The sequence below is a fragment of the Trematomus bernacchii genome, unplaced genomic scaffold, assembly GCF_902827165.1.
Source record: "Trematomus bernacchii unplaced genomic scaffold, fTreBer1.1, whole genome shotgun sequence".
NCBI classification, from domain to species: domain Eukaryota; kingdom Metazoa; phylum Chordata; class Actinopteri; order Perciformes; family Nototheniidae; genus Trematomus; species Trematomus bernacchii.
The window spans coordinates 1983525-2005355 of record NW_022987998.1 but is presented as its reverse complement, the minus strand read 5'-3'; positions in this window follow the sequence as shown (position 1 = coordinate 2005355).

Here is a 21831-nt window from a genome sequence, read left to right as displayed (position 1 = left end):
GAGAGGATCCTGACCTTCTACAGGTGCACCATAGAGAGCATCCTGACCTTCTACAGGTGCACGATAGAGAGCATCCTGACCCTCTACAGGTGCACCATAGAGAGGATCCTGACCTTCTACAGGTGCACCATAGAGAGGATCCTGACCCTCTACAGGTGCACCATAGAGAGGATCCTGACCTTCTACAGGTGCACCATAGAGAGCATCATGACCTTCTACAGGTGCACCATAGAGAGGATCCTGACCTTCTACACGTGCACCATAGAGAGTATCCTGACCTTCTACAGGTGCACCATAGAGAGCATCCTGACCTTCTACAGGTGCACCATAGAGAGCATCCTGACCTTCTACAGGTGCACCATAGAGAGGATCCTGACCTTCTACAGGTGCACCATAGAGAGCATCCTGACCTTCTATAGGTGCACCATGGAGAGCATCCTGACCTTCTACAGGTGCACCATAGAGAGGATCCTGACCTTCTACAGGTGCACCATAGAGAGCATCCTGACCTTCTACAGGTGCACCATAGAGAGCATCCTGACCTTCTACAGGTGCACCATGGAGAGCATCCTGACCTTCTACAGGTGCACCATAGAGAGGATCCTGACCTTCTACAGGTGCACCATAGAGGGGATCCTGACCTTCTACAGGTGCACCATAGAGAGCATCCTGACCTTCTACAGGTGCACCATAGAGAGCATCCTGACCTTCTACAGGTGCACCATAGAGGGGATCCTGACCTTCTACAGGTGCACCATAGAGAGCATCCTGACCTTCTACAGGTGCACCATAGAGAGCATCCTGACCTTCTACAGGTGCACCATAGAGGGGATCCTGACCTTCTACAGGTGCACCATAGAGATCATCCTGACCTTCTACAGGTGCACCATAGAGAGGATCCTGACCTTCTACAGGTGCACCATAGAGAGCATCCTGACCTTCTACAGGTGCACCATAGAGAGCATCCTGACCTTCTACAGGTGCACCATAGAGAGCATCCTGACCTTCTACAGGTGCACCATAGAGAGCATCCTGACCTTCTACAGGTGCACCATAGAGAGGATCCTGACTGGCTGCATCACGGCCTGGTACGGCAGCTGCACCGCCCTCAATCGTAAGACTCTACAGAGGGTGGTGAAAACTGCACAGCACATCACCAGGACGGAGCTGCCATCCATGGAGGACCTCTACTCCCAGCGGCTCAGGAAGAAAGCCCTCAGGATTATAAAAGACCCCCATCACCCCAGCCAAAAACTGTTCTGTCTGCTGCCGTCTGGCAGGCGGTACCGCAGCATGAGGTAAAAAACCACCAAACTCAGAGACAGTTTCATCCCACAGGCCTCAAGACTTTGTGTATATTTTATGAAAATAAACCCTTGAATCTTGAAGCTTGAATTTATAAATATATATACAGTATATGGCATTTTTATTTTCAATTGATATAGATATGCCCAACAAATGTCCATGAGCGTACTTAGGCCCAGATTGTCAATGCAATACATTTTATTATTGTAATCACCAATTTTCAAGATGTTTTGGTGTAAAATGAAGCGACACTTACATAACACGGCAATATTGCCAATTTATGTTTTTAATCAGTTGGCAATTTCTATAGCAATAGTTCTATTCTCAGCCTCTCCACTTTTATGGAGTTAACTTATTGTGAGAGTGTTAAAAGAGGTGTAAAGTACATTTACTTAATATATAATCAAATACAAATAAGGTTATTGTGCATTCTACCTTATACTGACATTCACCTACATTTCATACTTTGAGTCCCCCTTATTTAAAAAAAACAACTATCATGATCAATTAGTATAAGAATAAGATAATAAATCGGTCAGTTCCTAACACCAAAAATAACCTGTGAAGGACATTCTCAAACATTCTTGTTCTACACAATGACATACAGTATTTTATGAGTCCCTTATCTCTAGCTAGCATCCGCACATGTGCATATTACACACACAGTTTACCTTTACTAGGAATATACGTTAATATACTTATCTTCTGAATTGTGGAGTCGTACACAATCACACCCTCACACTTGCAAAATTAAAAGAATAAACATCATGCATACAGAGGTTGGACGGAGGAGCAGAGCAATGTAGGACAGGTACGGCCCATATGACATGTTAAATCACTGACACACACACACAGACACACACACTCCATATGTCGCCAGGTGTGGCTGTCACCCTCCTGTGCCCTGTGCACCACTATAATCAATTTAACAGGATAGTTTCATCATCAAATATCCAAATGATGATTGCTTACTTTACCTAATCTCCTAATGCCAGTGACCTCTAAACGCGTGGAGGGTAATCATGTTTTCCTGCTTGTTGCTGTACTCACGCATGTGTGTGCTTCAAACCGCCTGGATGGGTACGGGGTGTCGGCTTTATTTTTGTAAAACACTGGGGAATGCTGAAGCACCGCAGAATGCCTCTTGTAATCACATTTCTTTATGTGTGTTAGTGTGTGTGTGCTCTTTTTTTCTGCTGTTTGTGATTGGCGTTGAATGCAAAGTGACTGTCAGTGATCCTCATGAATGCCGAAGTAGCTCATTGACTGTGAACTGGGTCTTGTTAGCAGTTGGGTAAGCAGGAATAGAAATATAAGCACTTAGACTATTTATTCATGCCGACTGCCTTCCCCTGGCTTTTTGAAGGTAAAGAGGAGTGTTTTGTGTGCGTGTGTGTGTGTGTGTGTTTATGTGTCTGTCTCTTTGCAAGCGTATAATAGAGAGCGGAAGAGAAAGAGAAAAATAGAGATTGACTATGATGATAGTGTGATGGTAGTGGCAGTGCAAAGTTTTTGCCATTTAATCAGTGCTTTCTTGCCTTGGAAACACATTTTTGCAGGTGAAGACAGTCAGCAATTCTCCTTTTTCATTGAGGTTTCACACGATTTTTCACTTTTTTTATGCAGATGTGCAAATAACGGACTAGATAGCAAAAACGATACATTGGACAAAACATGTACAAAATTAATGCTGTAGGCTTTCCTTGTTTTGATTTAACTGTACACAAGTCCACTTATAATCTATTGAAATGTTATACTGGTTCCTGCAATGCATTGACACGTTGCCTAGATGCTAATCTTAAACTTAGACAGATTTCACTTCTGAAGCTAACACTTGGTAATGTTTGGCGTTTGGAAGCCAATGTAATGCAAAGGTTTGGCTTATGAAAGCTAATGTACCTATCGTACAGTGGATAAGCTCTCATATTATAACAATTGTGCATTTTATGAGAAAAGCATGACATTTCTAACATAGTTAGTGCATACCATAAGGTTTATTTTCAGATGTGGAGGGAAGTCAGATTTGACCTGTGAGGACCGTGAGAGGTCAAATCCAAGATGGCCGCCAGTCTCTCGGGTCAAATGTTCAAACACGCTTAATTTTGGAACCAAACATTGTAGAAAAACATTTAAGGTGTCATATCCAACTAAATTAGGGATGCCCAATCATTTGGTGATACTTTTGAGATCGCCAGAATTCAAGAAAATGCATTTAGGTGAAGATAAAGGTAGAAATTGACAAAAAATAAGCTGTCAATCAGTTGAAATGTGTGTGTGTGTGTGTGTGTGTGTGTGTGTGTGTGTGTGTGTGTGTGTGTGTGTGTGTGTGTGTGTGTGTGTGTGTGATGTGGTATAGTATATTCCAGTGGATTTATGGTCACCCAGCGCTAGCATTAATACAGAGACAGGAGGAATATGGCTTTACTTGGCACAGTCTGCATGCTGAAGAAAACATTTGTTTTGGGTTTTTTTTTGTCTTCAAATACTTACATGATTGTGACGAGCATAATATTTGTTCCCCGCCCAACTCTCTAAGTCTAAGTGCTTGAACTCCGTGACAGGAGGATGAAGAATGTATAAATGGATGGAACTATCAACAAAACAGCGTTTTATTCCCCAATGTCATATTTAATAGAAAAATAATGATGCACCTCTTATTGGAGAAAGAAGAATGGGGAACAGAGAGGTTTAGAGAGGGGCAAACTGCTGAAAGAATGTAAACCAAAGAGGGAGTTGGAAAACAGTTCCATGTAGAGCACAAACAGCTCTCGTAACCCTCGCTGTTATAACAAAGGGCTGCACTCAACTACAAGGTTCACCGCTGTCCCTTTCCACTTATAGAGGGTTGGGGTTCGATTCCCTGCCTGTCCAACAATAAAACGCCCAAGGTAGCGCAGCTTTTTTTCTGTTCTTTCGTGGCTCACATGGACACTTAGAGGTCATGCAAAGAAAGGGTTATGTATGTTGTGTGTGTGTGACAGAGAGTGCAGAGAGAACATGGACAAAGGGGATTTGTTTGTCCTAGCATAGCTGTACAATTACAAATACAAAGGTTTACCCATTTAGACTCCATGGTATGGAGAAAAAAACTCATTTTAAATGACTCTAAGGATATAACAAGTTTTATCCGAGCAGAACATAATTATGGAAATATTACTTTTAAAATATATATTATGCACACCATTTCGTTGTCGTGGTGGCAATAAATGGTTATAAAGGGATGAACAGGGACTATCCTATAAGGTGAACTAAATTCAAGCTCAAGTAAATGTGCAAGGAGCCTTCCTTTTATGTAGAAAATCAATTAACTTAAATATCTCTGATAATAAACTTAATTTGGATCCCTTGTAGTCACCCTCTTAAGATCTACAACCCATACATAACAGCAGAGACATGGTAAATGTCCACACTGATGCTACACTAATCCTGTACCGAAGCCCTTTTTAATTTGTGGTTGTACGGGATATTTTCAACCTGAAATAACTTAAAATCATGAGAGTAAACAACAAAAAAATGCTAAATATTCCAATATTTCGTATAAAAAATATACAGTAGCGATTTTGCAACAATTGCAACATTAGCTAAATAAAACGTTTGAAAATAGATAGGTGCTTGCTAATTCTTCAAATATGAATTTGACATAATTTCCTGTCTTGCTAAGGTTGCTTTTTAGTGAAATACTTCAACAAAAAATAAATACAATACATAACTGCGCCATCTGCCACCCGAAGTCCCCGGCCGGAAGTCCCCAGAGTTGGGGACTGGCTTCAGTAGAAGCTGCTGGGAGTCCCAGCAGCTTCTACTGAAGCCTTCTGAGTAAATCGCCAGAACGCCGACACCTCCTCATCTCCACCGCTCCCATGTTTTCTTTTGTGTTGCCATAAGTTAGTCTCTCTGCGTTTGTGCGCTGGGCGAATGCTAATGCTAATAATGCTAATGCGAGGATAATAAAATGGCGGCTCTACAAAACATTTCAGAGTTTTATGGGGCGTGGTTTGCAATCCGCCCAGCCAATCAGAACTGGGGCACTTTTTTCCCCCCAGGAGAGTACCACCTCTCAGCAGGCACTAAAAATGGGGGTAAAAGTTCCCGGCACTAAGTACTCTTTTTGGTGTGAAAGCAACATAAGGGGTACTAACAGAACTAAACGGGAAAAGTACGGGGAAAAGTACTCCGGTGTGAACGCGCCTATTGTGTTAAATATATACCAGGAATATATGAAGTACAGTTTATACCAACCCAGTCTCACATCTAAACGTGTAATAACTACGTTGGTCCACAACTTGGGACGTAGTATTTCTACAAAAACACCTCTGAAATTGTAGGATCCCTACGTTTTTTTTCACCATTCATTTCCAATGGCTGGCGTCTATGTCACGTGATCTTCAACTTTCTCTCCGCAGAAATAAAAAAACATGGCCGACCTTCGTTTTATTCTTGGTAGAAAATGCCTATTTTAATGTTAGTTTGGCCATTAAAATGCGTTTTGATGTAATTTGATGCGAGAAATATGAGTTGTTATTTCAGATTATGTGTGCAGTGGATGTACATGATCTTTAGTTTGCTAGTTATTACGAAGAATACTTCAGGAAATTGTGTAAATACAACGTTTTCATTGTTACCAAGGTGGTTGCTAGGGACGCTGCTATCGATATTATGTCTGTTATGTTGTGTAACTGTTTAATGGTGTTATCTTTATTGCTACCCCCTTCCCCGTCAATTTATAGTGTTGGTCCACAGCGCAAACGTATTAGTTTAACAAAATCCGCGGCATAGATACGTTATTTTCCCCTATGCAATTCTCCAACCCAGTCTCACATTTCACATCACATCGTCATAAACACCGGAAACAGACGTATGAACCTGTGCTCCCCTGATCCGAACACCAACGCACTATTCCACTGCGCCACATGCCTCCCCGATCACAAATATATCAGCAGTTAAACAACATCTTAGATTTATTTTCACACAATACGTCTCCTTGCAGTATCAACACTAATTCGGCTGACTTTTATATTTGATCCAATTGGTAGATAGGCTGTATTTACACCATAACGGTGCACAGCTGATAGAAAGGGACACCTACTGGTTAAAGCACGTTATTGAATTGTATTATTTGTATTATTAGATATTAATAGGATCCCTATAAAGTATATTCATTACTCGTTATTCTCTAATCTCTACTAATAGTTAATTAAAGACTGTATATAATGACTATTTTGCACATCCCTTTCAAGATTTCAAGATTTTCTAAGGTTTATTGACATATCATATTATACACAACTACGGTGTAGTTATGCAATGAATGAAAAACTTGGGTCGCAGGTTCCTCAACAGTGCATTACAAGACATCTATCAATATGTGTTTATACCTCCAGCAATGTTAACTGTTGAATGTGAATTGGATTTGAAAAATAGTCATTATATACAGTCTTTAATGTCAATAAACCTTAGAGAATCTTGAAATCCTGAATGGGATGTGCAAAATAGTCATTATATACAGTCTTTAATTAACTATTAGTAGAGAATAACGACAAGTAAAGAATATACTTTATAGGGATCCTATTAATATCTAATAATACAATTATAAAATGCAATAACGTGCTTTAACCAGTAGGTGTCCCTTTCTATCAGCTGTGCACCGTTATGGCGTAAATACAGCCTATCTACCAATTGGATCAAATATAAAAGTCAGCCGAATTAGTGTTGATACTGCAAGGAGACGTATTGTGTGAAAAGAAATGTAAGATGTTGTTTAATTGCTTATATATTTAAGATCCACGTCAAGTTTTCAGTTTTGGCGGCAGTTCCTGTTTGTCTAGAAGTCTTGTCATCAGGGCTCTATAAATAGAGTTAACTACGGCAGATATGTAATATTTAATGCAGCCGAAACGTGTATTACAATGCCGTTATGTGCAACCCGGTATCACAGCAAGACGTGAACATGTGACGATATATCATGCTGGGAGACGTGAATATGTCACGGTTTCGTCCCTTCAAACGTGACAATTACACGGTATTGTTAAAATGGCCTAACCAGTGGAGAAATACCCGGAAGTGCCAAGCAAATGGTCTACCGCGCCTATTGGTCGGTTTTTATTGTCAAAATGAGATGTTTTTAATTTATTTTTTAATCGTCACACTTGATTTCGCCGATTTTCTTGTTGCCCTAGCTGGTCGACACCTCTTTTAGCAGAAACAAAAGCTACATTAATGTATTAAATCGATGTTAATCCATGTGTGTGGATCATAGACTGGTGTGGATGTGGAATTAACGGACGTGACGTTGTGCGATTGCGTTGCCAGGCAACGCAATTTACAAACTCTTCAACTACAACCCTAATTATATTTTAAAACATTTTAGAAGGCCTCACGAAATACTTTAATGTAAATTAAAATGTAAATGTGAAGGGATGTGTGTAATGTGGTGATTGACATTATTCACCCACGGATCTATGGGTTGGGGGTATTGTTCCGCACGGACATTTTAGTTAACCGGACTTACTGTTGATGTGAAATCCGAATATTTTTTTTAAAATAAAATAATACTTTATTCCGATTTTGCTTGCTTTTCTGTTTGGAGGTCATCACATAACGGCATTGTAATACACGGTTCGGCTGCATTAAATATTACATATCTGCCGTAGTTCTGTATTTATAGAGCCCTGATGAGAAGACTTCTGGACAAACAGGAAGCACTGCCGCCAAAACTGAAAACGTGACGTGGATCATAAATATATCAGCAATTAAACAACATCTTACATTTCTTTTCACACAATACGTCTCCTTGCAGTATCAATACTAATTCGGCTGACTTTTATATATATATCCAATGGGTAGATAGGCTGTATTTACACCATAACGGTGCACAGCTGATAGAAAGGCACATCTAGTGGTTAAAGCACGTTATTGAATTTTATTATTTTATTATTTTTCACAAAAATGAAACCATCAATAGCAGAAACAGAATTAACTGTAAACCATGCACCCAAAAAAAAAGATCATAAGTGGTTTTGTTATATATATATTTTAAGGATAATAATAGCTATGTAACACTGTCTATGACACTTACTGTATAACACTGATTTGAAAAACATACAGAAAAAACTAATTCACTGCCCTTAATAAAGTATTTAAATATACATTTCAGGTGTGCTGTTTTGTTTAGATCATTGACATCTGGAGCTCTTTTAATGTCCTTTTTGATTATTGTTACACCAGGTCTTGTCAAAACCTTTATTCCATATTCAATATCCATTACTAAACAAAACAGCAATTCTACTCCACTACAATTCAGAGGTTAACCTGGTATTTTTACTCCACTACATTTATTTGAGTTACTTTCCAGATTCTGATTAATGATGTGAAATATAAACAACCCTTAAATCAGGCTTTAGTTACACCTGAGTAAAATTCAGGGAAGGTGATTGTCAAGTGCCAACAATCAGGAGAGATATTTGATAGTTGCTGCTTGAGAAGACTAAACATTTGTCTGCAGATCCCTATAAAGTATATTCATTACTCGTTATTCTCTACTAATAGTTAATTAAGGACTGCATATAATGGCTATTTTGCATATCCCTTTCAAGGTTTCAAGATTTTCTAAGGTTCATTGACATATCATATACACAACTAATTCAATAACGTGCTTTAACCACTAGGCGGTGCACACAAGGTACACACAGCCATAATAACTTTGTATTATTAGTGTAGGACACTTGTGTATGTATAACATCTGAATATGTGTAGTTTTATTCATGTTTTCACATAATTGTACAGGATATTGCTATATTATTTCACATGTTTTACTTCTAATATCTGATTTGTAAAACATCACAGACAGAAAGGTATATCCGTCATTTAACAGTAAGCTATTGAAATTCTGAATCCATAGATGTGTCTCCCATCACCCAAATCCCCTGACTATTCTCTCAACTCAGTATTTACATTCTTATATTCAAAGAAAATCAGTAATATCTTTAAAAACGACAAGTCCTTTTATATCAGCTGTGCACCGTTATGGTGTATAACGTTTTTTTTTTTCGGATTTCACATCAACAGTAAGTCCGGTTAACTAAAATGTCCGTGCGGAACAATACCCCCAACCCATAGATCCGTGGGTGAATAATGTCAATCACCACATTACACACATCCCTTCACATTTACATTTTAATTTACATTAAAGTATTTCGTGAGGCCTTCTAAAATGTTTTAAAATATAATTAGGGTTGTAGTTGAAGAGTTTGTATCGCACAACGTCACGTCCGTTAATTCCACATCCACACCAGTCTATGATCCACACACATGGATTAACATCGATTTAATACATGAATGTAGCCTTTGTTTCTGCTAAAAGAGGTGTCGACCAGCTAAGGCAACAAGAAAATCGGCGAAATCAAGTGTGACGATTACAAAATAAATTAACAACATCTCATTTTGACAATAAAAACCGACCAATAGTCTTGGTAGAGCATTTGCTTGGCACTTCCGGGTATTTCTCCACTGGTTGGGCCATGTTAACAATACCGTGTAACTGTCACGTTTGAAGGGACGAAACCGTGACATATTCACGTCTCCCAGCATGGTAGATCGTCACATGTTCACGTCTTGCCGTGATACCGGGTTGGTTATGTGATGACTTTCAAAGAGAAAAGCAAGCACACTCGGAATAATGTATTATTTAATTTTTTTATACAGTCTATGGTTGCTACAGAGGATTGTGGGTAATGTCCGTCAAACTTCCGGGTTCCTCCATGGGACCTTATTTTCGGAAAAAGTATGCATTGAAGTCAATGGAGAGAGAAAGATTGTCTTTCGATCCCGTTTGAATTGTGCCACGAATTACACATATGATGTTTGTCAATCTTAAATAATCATTTCCATGTCAAAAAAGTCACAGTTTGTCGTAAAACTGTTGAAATATAAGACTATGAAATGTGTGTGTATGTACAGCTCTCAACATGCCCAGACTTGTAGTGATTTTCACCTCTTTTAATACTTTTAATACCACATTACTAGAGGGTTCTTGCTTTTTTTAGTTTGTATCTAAATTGGTTAAATGTGTCTGCTAAATGAGATGTAATTTCAAATGTAAATGTCCCTCTCTGCTCTGCCTCTGATTGGCTTTTACTTGTTTTCTTACACAAACCCTAACCATCCCACTCCTCAGGCCAACCGACAAAGTCGCAGTAAAATCAGTTTTTTCCAGTTTGCAGGGAGAGTCAGCAACAAATCTGGAAGTTCGAATGACATTGTCATATTAACAAAGTAGCCTTGTGCTTTGGTTTTTTGGACCGTGAGTAAGCATTTCTGGAGCAATGGGCCAAATAACAAGGAAGTGTCCTGTCTTTGTTATTATATAGCGAGAGGAAGTGGAAAAGGTGGACCCATAAGTACCCTGGGCCTAACCCTAAACCTAGCCAACTGAAGCATTGTTTAGGTTTATATATATTCAAGAATATTTATGCATGTTTCTTGGTTATGGTTATCAATTAAAAGTTGTTTTAACAGAAAAATGTATGATATGAATGTCACCAAAATAAATACAGATAATGTTGAGCTTTTCAACACAATGAATTCACTGTAGCAAAAATAAATAAAAGCAAATACACAAATAATTGTACAATTGTTGGGGTGTACCACAGTTACACTCTTTATGTAGAACCCTCATAATTTCATTATACGCTTTTATGACACTTCACATGAGGCAAGTTATTAACAACACAGCTCTCCTTACAGCTGTGTGCTTCTTGCTTTAATTTCTGACCTCTTCCTCCACTCTCAAGTATGCAACATAACACATGGGTTATTTAAATCAGAAGTATACAGTATATGCATGCACATTTCCATCTGGCACTGTGATCATAATCATTGTATGCTACTTAACCTTTATACAGTCTATGTACTTAAACAAAAACAAAAAAAACATTAATTGTTAGCTTTCCAACCAGATCTAAAGTTTGTTGGAAACAGAGATAAAAAATACTTAACAGGATCAAGACTTTGTTTGCTAAAACGGCAAAGTAATCCAGATTTCCCTGCTGGGATTTGCCTGTCCTGATTTAGGCCTCTTAAGCACTCACTTGACCCAAACTATACTTAAACATGGTGGCACATGACCTGAGTAAGCTGATTATGTGTGGAATTCCCTAATTTAAAATAACATATAGGACTCCTTTGTTTAAATTATGTAACTTAGTGACATCACTATGTAGCACTAGCACTTCTATTAGCTTGCGCTCAAACACATTCAACTTGACAGGCCGAGGGTGATGGGTTGACCAATCAAAAGAGAGTTGGTCAGCTAACCAATCAGAGCAGACTGGGCTCTGGTTTTGGGCAGTATGAGAAAAATAAAGAGCTTTTTGAACATTAAAGCATGGAGACATGTCCCAGTAGAGACACTAAATACAAATATGAACCTGGAAATGAGCATATGTCCTTTTTAAATATTTTGTACTGCTTTTCAGTTACCTCCATATTAATGTCTACATTGCTATTCTTGTTTGCATGTTTGGGCCCAATACAACAGGAATATTTCTCTACCCGCCTGCTAAAGTTATACTTTACTGTGGAATATTGTATGGCATATATAAATGTGCACGTATCTTTATCATATCTTAACTTGTAAGCTCTGCATTTATATCCTTTTCCATGTGCTTTGGTATTTCAGTTTTCTTAATTTTAGAATTCGCTCAGTTAATGGCATGGAGTAGATATGCTGAGTTAAAATAAAAAACAAGTTGGTATTCCAGCAATGAAATACCCTCATGCTGTATACAGCTCTTTGTTGTGACACTGGTGGGTTTTGTCATTCAGAGTCACACGGCTATGTGACATGCTTTTCTAGTCAGGATCAAGAACACTGTGCAGACAGAAGAAGAGACATGGATTGTGTGAATAGTGCCAGTGAATGTGTATGCATGTGTTAACGTACCAGTGAATATGAGTGTTTTTTTTGTCTAAGTGAGTTCGTGGGGTGAAGTGGGTTATAGAAGCCAGAAAGAGAAAGGGAATCCTTTTATGCATTATCACATTTTTCCCTTTAGAAATTCAACACTCTTTTCAATATTGAGTCTAAAAAGAATGTGCTCAAGACTTTACCCTGCCTGCTAGAATTAGTCGGAGGACCATTTTTAGTCATAAATTATGCATTGAAACAAAGAGATAGTCTCTTTTTTTGTTCTCTCGGCGTACGGGCCCGAGCAAACGCCTTTTAAAAATCTTTAAAATTGTCCATTCAACTCAAAGTTACTGAGTGTAGCAAAAATGTCGAAGACATAAAGTCGGGGGAAGATTGAATAAAATAATGCGGGGGGACAGATTAGTCATGGAGTTGAGCCCACACGCTCTTTCAGCCGCCGCACAATGCCACTTTTTATAAGCGGCCCCCATCTCCACAAAGGCTGCGTTCAATATATCGAGGATGATACATGGTCAGACGTGTAATCTCTCTTTGATTCTCTGCTCTCATTCATCCCACAACCTTTTCAGCCCTGACACTGATGAGCTACTGGGCTTGATCACACACACACACACACACACACACACACACACACACACACACACACACACACACACACACACACACACACACACACACACACACACACACACACACACACACACACACACACACACACACACACACACACACACACACAGGGAGACGTGCTCACAAGACGTGCAAATGTAAATGTGTGTTTCTATACTCTTGCACTGGCAAATGTACATGCACTTACACACTCATGGTCACACACATGCATAACACACACACCCACACACTCACACACACACAGCCAGTACTTCCTGGTCTTAAGAGTTCATTACAGCCACAGCCAGTCCTGGCATCTCTATTGCAGCTCCACGGTCTCTCTGTGGTTTTATTGACCCGCATGTTCAGGTGGTACAGAGCCGGCTATTGTTGCAGGATAATGGCACTCAGTGTGATGTTAGCAGGCAGTGTGAAGTCGTGGAGGTTTAGAAATATAAACGATATTGGATTTGTCATATTGTGAACATTTTAAGGTTCCCTTCGTAGCCAAATAACATGGGACTGACTATAAGAATGTACCTGCTGCATTTCACCAGTAATATGTCACGGAATTTGCACATCCTCATCCTCATACTGGTAAACCTTTACTCGTCCCTCCAAAACTTCCTTGGAGCGGAGCCTCTGTCAATACATCTTAATGAATGTTGGGGTCATATGGATTCATGCTATCTTTATTTGATCTGCATCTTTAGTGAAACATTTGAGCTTTTTGAAAAGTGACCATCACCTATTAGTAAATCCATTGGTCAATTGACGAAGATAAAAAGGGAGTGTGCTTTTCATTTCCAATTACTACTGTAACCCATTCTAAAGATGTGGAATATTAACTATTGATCCCTTTAAAAAAAGATTGGTACCTATTGCCGAGCTGGCCTAGTGTATCTCTTGAATAACTATAATTTACGTTGTGCTAGTGGTGGTGTGTAGTAGTAGAGTAGAAACATTTTTGTTGCTATCTTTCATGGTTTTGGACAAATAGCTAGGTAGCTAAGTCAGTCAATTGATGTTCCATTCTATTGTCTATTATTCTGAAAATGTGTAGCATGTTCCGAGGGTTTACTTGTCACTTTTTTTTAACCAATTACAAAAGAAATCCCATAAAAATGACCAGGGCTAGCAATGCAGCTAACTTTGTGTCTTCTTCTTTAATCAACCTGGTAAAGCTTAAGATCCATATTTTAGGGATCTAATGCTGCCTGGAACCACACGCATGTCATCCCCTCCCTCTCCCTCTTTCAACACTGTTGCACTCCAATAAAGGCTAATACCGCCACAAAATCATAAAATAAATAAACTACGTTCTCCTTTGAAATCATTTCCTGCTTTTTTTAAACGGATATTTCTGAACTTCCCCTGATTTATTCTGGGACTCGCCTCTGTTGTTGGGCTGTGACAACTAACCTGCACAGATCTAGGGCTCATGGGAAATGCTGTTCGATAAAAGCAGAGACACACCTTAAAAATTCCCATTTTTGTTTTGCAATTTTTCTTTGAGTGTCCTGACACCCTTTGAGAACCAGTGAGGTAACAATTGCAGAGAAGGAAGCCAGGAAGATGGGACGAAATAGAAAAAGACAATCAGAAAAACAAACACGTTGTCTCTGACAGTGGTTTTTGTAACCATAAAATATGCTGACCAATCAGAATCGGCAAAATTCCACAACTCCCACACACAGAATGATGCTTCATAAAAATGACTGCCTAATGTCGCTGGGTAAATAAAAGAACCTGCATGCAGCCAGTGTACACAAAACACACACTTGTAAGTGGCAGCAAAAATAAAAGCACATATGAACACACAAGTGCCAAATTCCACACACACTTAGACACATACTGTACATTTACCACATGGCCATTTAACTCCAAGCTATTCATTTAACAAATTCCATAACCCCTTAGAATTTTTCATGTGAAGAAGATTGCTGCCTGGCCTCAGATTCATTATGGTGATTGAATTCCCTTCAATAGAACACTTTTTAGTGAGGGAGAAAGGGAGGGAGGGAGGGAGAGCAAGAGAGTATGTAACTGCATGAGAGAGAGAGACAGACAGAGAGTGAGCAGTCTGTCTTGCCTGACTGAAACTGAAGGCAACAGAGGTAAAATCTCGTCTGGGTGCTAGGAAACAATACGGCTGTATTTTCACCTCCGCTCACCCCTCCGTTCCCATCTTCATTTCCCCCTCTTACTTATTCAGCTGCATAATGAGTACTCACTTAATACTTTAAGTATATTTTGCTGATACAACTCTTGGACTTTTACCTAAACAGAAACACTGCTGGTAGATAGGGTTGACATGTTAAAGAGGCCCTATTATGCTTTTTTGTGTTGTCCCTTTCCTGTAGTGTGTTATTAAGGTTTTTGTGCATGTAAATCATCTGCAAAGGCTAAAATCCAAAATGTCCCCTCCAGAGGCGGAAACATATGAATAAAACCCTTGAAAAAACTCTTGTAAAATGTAAAATATACTTTAAAAATACCTATTGTGAAATTAAAAAAAGTTGCAACACACTGCAGTTGAAAAGGTTAAAATGTTTTATTAACAGTTGACCATGAGAAGATCCCATGTGATTTGTTACATTGAGACATTTTTATTTATTTCATTACAAGTTTTCCAAAGTGTTATGTTTAAATATGTATATAAAGGCATTATCTCGTGCTACTTTTTGGTGAATTTAGCAAGAATTTACAAACACAAACAGACAAAGGGTAGTGCAAGAAATAAGGTTTTTGCCCGCTTACATTTTTGTGTTGTTTGTATTTTTTTTTATTATGTAATAGACCCAAAGTCCAAGTGTTTGCTTGAAAATTGCCGAATTTACAATTAAGTGTCAGGAGCGCTCTTATCCTCGATAACTGTAAGTGTGGCCAGGTCACATGTTGGGCTACGGTTATAAGCTTTGGCTGAACTTTTGTACTTCTAACACATTTCGTTGACATCTTTCCTTTATTACATAGCCTACAGATCAGATGAGTAATGATAAAATGGGAGTCATGACAACAATAAAGGTCAATGACAACTAAATAAGGGATGTTTATTTCCACATTGACGCGAGGAGGGCCCCAAATACATTTTTGTTTCCCATCTTTTACAGTGTGGTCACATTAGAAGGAGATATCCTAATGGGCAGTTTGACCACGAGGAAAGATAACACATCAGTAAATATCCTGAGGTACATATGGGCATGAGAGTATAATAAAAGATGGACTTGAAATGTACATTTCAAAGTGAGGCTTTGTTTATAATGGCTTACATACATAATTAGTATACATATGTAATTTAGCTTTTCTCTGACTTCTCTTTCTATCCGTCTCTGTCTCGCTCTCGCCATCCCTCCCTCTTTCTCTTTCCTTTTTTACACCAGTAGCACCTGGACCTGCACTATTCATCATGCAGATGACTCGGAACATGAATTAGTTTTCCTTTTTTTACAGTGGAAGATGAGAGGGCCAGATGGCATAGAATAAAAAATAAGTCAGGAAATAAAAAAGAGAAGAAAGCATGGATGGAGGGAGGAAAGGAGTTAAGGAAGGAGGAATGGAGCAAAGCACAATATCATTTAGCTTTATTTTTTTCCTCCAATACATCGTATTCTGCTGTATACTCTGTGTGTTCTAGGTTATCATAGAGGGCACATGGTAGTGTTGGATTAAGGTCTTGGATTTTTTACGCCATTACGCTCTGCATTAGAGCTTTTCACATGACCTCCATTGTCGTTTCTTTTACTTCAAACAAGAAAATTGTGGAACTCTAATTAGTCTGTATAATTGAGGCCGGATGAAGCGCTGCCAATCTGAGCTTGTCTCATGCAAGGTGGAGTGGTTTTGTTCGCCGGCTGTCTTTTCACGGTGGCCTGGCCTCCCTTTATTTCTCTTTTTCTCTCCGTCTTTTCCTGCTCTCTCTTAGCTTTATGCTCGTCCCTTTTTTGAAAATCAGAGAAAAGGCTCCGAGTCGAGAGGGTCAGTAGGTGAGAGTTGCGTTATTAGAGCATCAATTGTGGCCAATTACAGCTGGTCGAGTACATGCTCAGTATCTGCTGCATGCAGTGTGGCTGGAGGAGACCACCAGCGGGCTCTTACCAACACCAAACTCAACTGGTTTTTACTGCATCTGCATACTACTACTTTTTATTTACTTCACTTTATTTTTCCTTATAGAAAAAGAGCTAGTGTCTTGTTACTTTATCCTGTTGCATCAAGCAAACAGAAAAGCCTGCTCTAAAACACGCTTCCTTTGTAGAATAATGATGACATGCTCAGCGGTAAGTCTGATGTTTGTTCAGGATGCATCGAGGATTTAATCATACATTCCAGTTTATAACCGGTGTCTTAACACTGACTCAAGATTAGCATTTTCCTGAAATATAAAAAAAGAACTTGAATCAAATCTACATATTTGTTTTATGCTTTCACTCATATGGTCTCAAATGGTGTGTTTCCATTGAAGGAAATCTGCAAGGCCAAAGAAAAACCTTGTGTATTGATCATATATATATTTTTAATATCAATTTCCCCAGGGTAAGAAAGCTTGAAATACCTATGAGGGTTTTATTTTGAAAACACATCATGCAATCATGAAATCAAATCAAAATAAGTGATATATAATATATATATATAATATTTATTAAATATTTTGTATTTATTAACAATACATTTAAACATAAAAACACAAATGCCTCCAACTTAAGAATCATCATGACAATAAGTTGGGGGACAGAGACTTACATACTTAATAATACACACAAATCATTTGTAGTCGAATTGTTTTGACAGTATGTGGTTTGGCAAAAAACACATCAACTCGCAGCATCTGACAGTCCTTTGTGTTGCAGTTCTAAGTGTAACAAAAAGCTCAAAAGTGGAGCTTGAGTAAAAGTAACACATCACAAATGAACAAATGAAGTTCAGTGTACTGATTTTTTAACAAATAGCCAGCTTTATGTATTCAATTATTGGAATTTGATTGAGGTGTGAATTTTAGAAAAAGGGAGGAATGTATCGTCCACTTCTTGGACGTTGATCAAGTGCAATTAAATCACAGGTGAACCAAAAGGTTGTACCCGCCAACACTATTGTTTTTTGCCATTGCCATCTGGTTTTTCTTGCAGACAGAAGTGATAGGAGAAGGTATTTTAGGAAAATAGGAAACAATTGACTTTCATAGACTGAATACACACTGTGATTTGGTGTACATTCTAAGACAAAAGCACAGGAATTGACCTGTAGCCCTTTCATTAACGTGTAGCCCCGCCCTAAAGCATTGGCGGATTTGTCTATTTGACTTTAAATATGACTATAATTCACAAAATGGACATGATGCTGTATTGAAGACAACTTGCAACGAGAGATTGAGACCATCAACTGTGTAACAAATATTTACGATCTTTACTGACAAAATCAATTAAGTGAGAATTGGAGTCATTTTCTCATAGACTTCTATACAATTTCACCTGGGTTAGCATTCAGGGAGTCACTCCCTCATGGATATTAGAAAGAAGGCACATTTATGCCACCATCAAATTGCCTTTTCAGAACCTGAGGAAGTCTACACCTTCAAAATAATTGTAACAACAGATACGCATTTCCTAACCCTAACCCTACTATTCCTATTCCACTGAATTCTCCATCTTTGTGGTATTAGTTATATCAAAAGTATGTCGTTTTTGCAATGCCACATACAAACCTTTACATCAACAGTATTACAACTTTGAAACAATTCATTATTTTACAGGATACAAGCGCAACATTTGAATGGGAAGGTTCCAAAAGACTGTCAAACTCTGGACTTACCAGTACGTACAGGTGTCAGCAATGGTCGCTCCAGAGATCATCCACTGCACTGCACTCATCCAACACACAGTCACCAGGCAGGCCTTCACCAGTGCGTGAGCACCGGTGCCACGTTAGGCGACCGCTGTCACGCCATCAATCATGGTTACGAGGCCAGCGCTTCCCCGCTACATTAACTTCATGACCTCTGGACCCCATCTCAATTAAATTTCTGATGAATCTATGATTCACATTCAGTCTCCTGTCACTGGACTGTCATTCAACACATCCCTTTTATTTTTATTTTTGGACCAGATGCAAATAAAGCAATAGCTCAGGGATTCAAGAGAAAGGGAGGCGGGGGAGAAAAAGATGCGAATGAAAACATCAAGGAAATGATTGCGGGGAGGTTGAGTCTGTTCGCTGCACACCAAAGGGGGTTAAGACAGGGTTTGGCTGGCGAAGACAAGCCAACAGAGACACACAGCGCTAAATCTAAAAAGTTTCTCAGACATTGTTTAGAATCCCTAACAAGGGGGACTCTGAACAACAAGGAACATAATTTGGATTTCCTCCCCCCACTCCTCTGTTTTCATTTTCCATGTACCCAAGCACATAAATAGCTATCTTAACAACTTGATGCTATTTTGAATAGGGGCTGCATCTCCCTGTGGATTTCCGTGAGTGAGGCAATTTGCTGGCGAACAGGTGCATTTTTAATGCTTTCATACAATTAAAACAGAATCTACCTTCCTTCTCCCTTCCCTGTTTTCAGAGGCGCCCTCCTTTCATACTTAGGTTGAATTGATTTAGTTTGTCTAATTAAACTCAGAATAAGATGTTAATTACCTAACAAGGTCACCTCTCTCTACCACCAAATTTACCGTTGGTATCCTTTCTTCAACAGTATTTTCTTCAAGGATTCAAAGGGAAAGCAGAAGAATGGTGTTAATTGCCCATATGCAGTGTCCCATTTTTAAATTTGAATGTCTTTTTTCCCCCAGAACTTTCCTTTTCCTGGGTCTTTGAGAAAATGGGGATTCATTGTGCCATTGTTTCTTTCTCTCTTGTCCTCCACTCAGAAATGATGCGTCAACTCATCACAATATGGCCTTTGTCTACATTTACCAAGTTTCTCATTCTCAGTGTGGAAGGAGCGAAGAGGGCTGGTGGGGACAATGGTGTGTGTTAAGAGGGAGCATGGATCAGAGATAGGCTGCAGAGTTATTTTTCCTTGTAGGCCGATAATTCACGAAGCAATTTGTCAGTTTTCCACACTGCCATAGGACTGTATAAATAACTAGGTTCAGATGCACACTTATATTTCACAATTACCCCGATGTGGCGAGATCCGAAATGTAACGCAGGTCATGTAAACAGCTGATTGGAAATTCCGAGCAAGGACTAATTACAAATGACACATTTTTTGATAAAGAAAAGGTCGGATATGCCGATATTTTTCAGGTTTTAGGAACACTCTTTGGCCATGTATACAGCACATTTTGAATACTGGGGTTTTACTGCAGTGTGTGACACACTTGTATGTTTAGGGTCAGCACTGGTAGCGATGCATTCCCAAAAGCAAAACCCACATTTCTGGTAGAAAAAAAATACCTACCTTTAAACATTATCCTCACACTTCAATTATTACATACTAGGTGTCTGGCAACTTTCCCAGCACAAAAACAACTGCAATTATTCCTTATCACCATAGGTTGGTCAACCACCAGAGTCCAACATAAGCTCACCAACTCAATTGAACTCTATTGGAGGGATGAACAGCACTGCTTTAAAATGTTTTATTATTTGGAGCCCCTTGTATTATGTCACTCTAAAAATAAAAATAAACTTTGGGTGTCCAGTTGGGATACAATTTGGTTCAGTAAATCAGTAAGCCATCATGACCTGTCTCAAATGATCTATATTTGTTTTGTTTCTCTACCAATTTATTTAGGTTTTACTTTAATTTGTCAACAATCTGTAAGCCTATTCACATTTTGGCCACTTCACAGCACAGGGCCTATTATTCCCTACACCAATCGGCCAGTCAGTTTTGCATTAGCTCTGTATTTAATAGGGCTGCCCTTTTACTATTGTACCAAATTGGCCAAAATGTGTCGTGGTTGTAATAGCCTATAAAGGCATGAGCTCTCCAGTGTCGCCATGTTGGGCCAATATTAGAAGGTTTTCCTCCTCTCCAGTTTGATTGTACTCTTTAATCAAATCAGTGAGGAACTGTATCCCCTGCAGTGCAAGGCTTTCCTTGTTCCTTGGTCAGCTTTTCAACAAAATTCACTGCAAATCCATTTATACAGTTATAAGATTACTGACATCTTAGTGCAGTGGTTAGAACATCAAATCAACTCTGATGACAGACTTTTAACACAAGCATGCCGTCTCTCAAGACTACGGAAAATCAATCATAAAACTACATTTAGACCTAGCAGTTTGCTAAACCAGTGTAAAAATAATGATTTTTAATGAAGTTTGTCACCATTAATAATACAAATGAATGGTTCCCAATGGCTGTGTAAATAAATAAAGCGTGTAGCCTACAGCCATACTTTATCAGTTAACAACAAATCACGCAAGCATATTTTACATAGACATACAGTATGTTATAAATAGAATATATTACAATATCCTCAACCTAGTGCTGAAAACCTAGCAAAGAGATGGAGAACTTTAAGCAACCCGTAAACTCTTTGGCTACCACATGTAATGTTTGTTGCATCATTTTACTTTGGCTTGAGGAAACATGAGGAAAATATCTTTCAATTATGTCTTAACAATAAAAGAAAGTCCATAAGATAACTTTAGGCAAATACAACCACTTTTCTAAGAGTCAATCACTTAAAACAACATTGTTGCTGTAAAGAACAAATAAATATCAACTTGAACTTTCCACTTTAAAGGCCAGTGCTACCAGAAATACACTGAAGGATATGATGACGAGAATAAGGGTGATTAGAAGAAGAGAAAGCAGCAGGGAAAAGAGAAAATGGGAAGTTCAGAGGCAATGGGGAAGGAGGAGTGGGAGGGGAGTGGGAGGTAAATTAGGTGTGTAATGTGAGGTTGATATGAAGTGATTGAGTGTGGTGACCTCCTGTCAAGAATCGGCCTGCTCTTCGACAAGCCTTCCTCCTTACAGACACTCAGACAAACCTTCTCCTCCTCGTCCTCCCGCTGAGATTTCCTCCACCAGA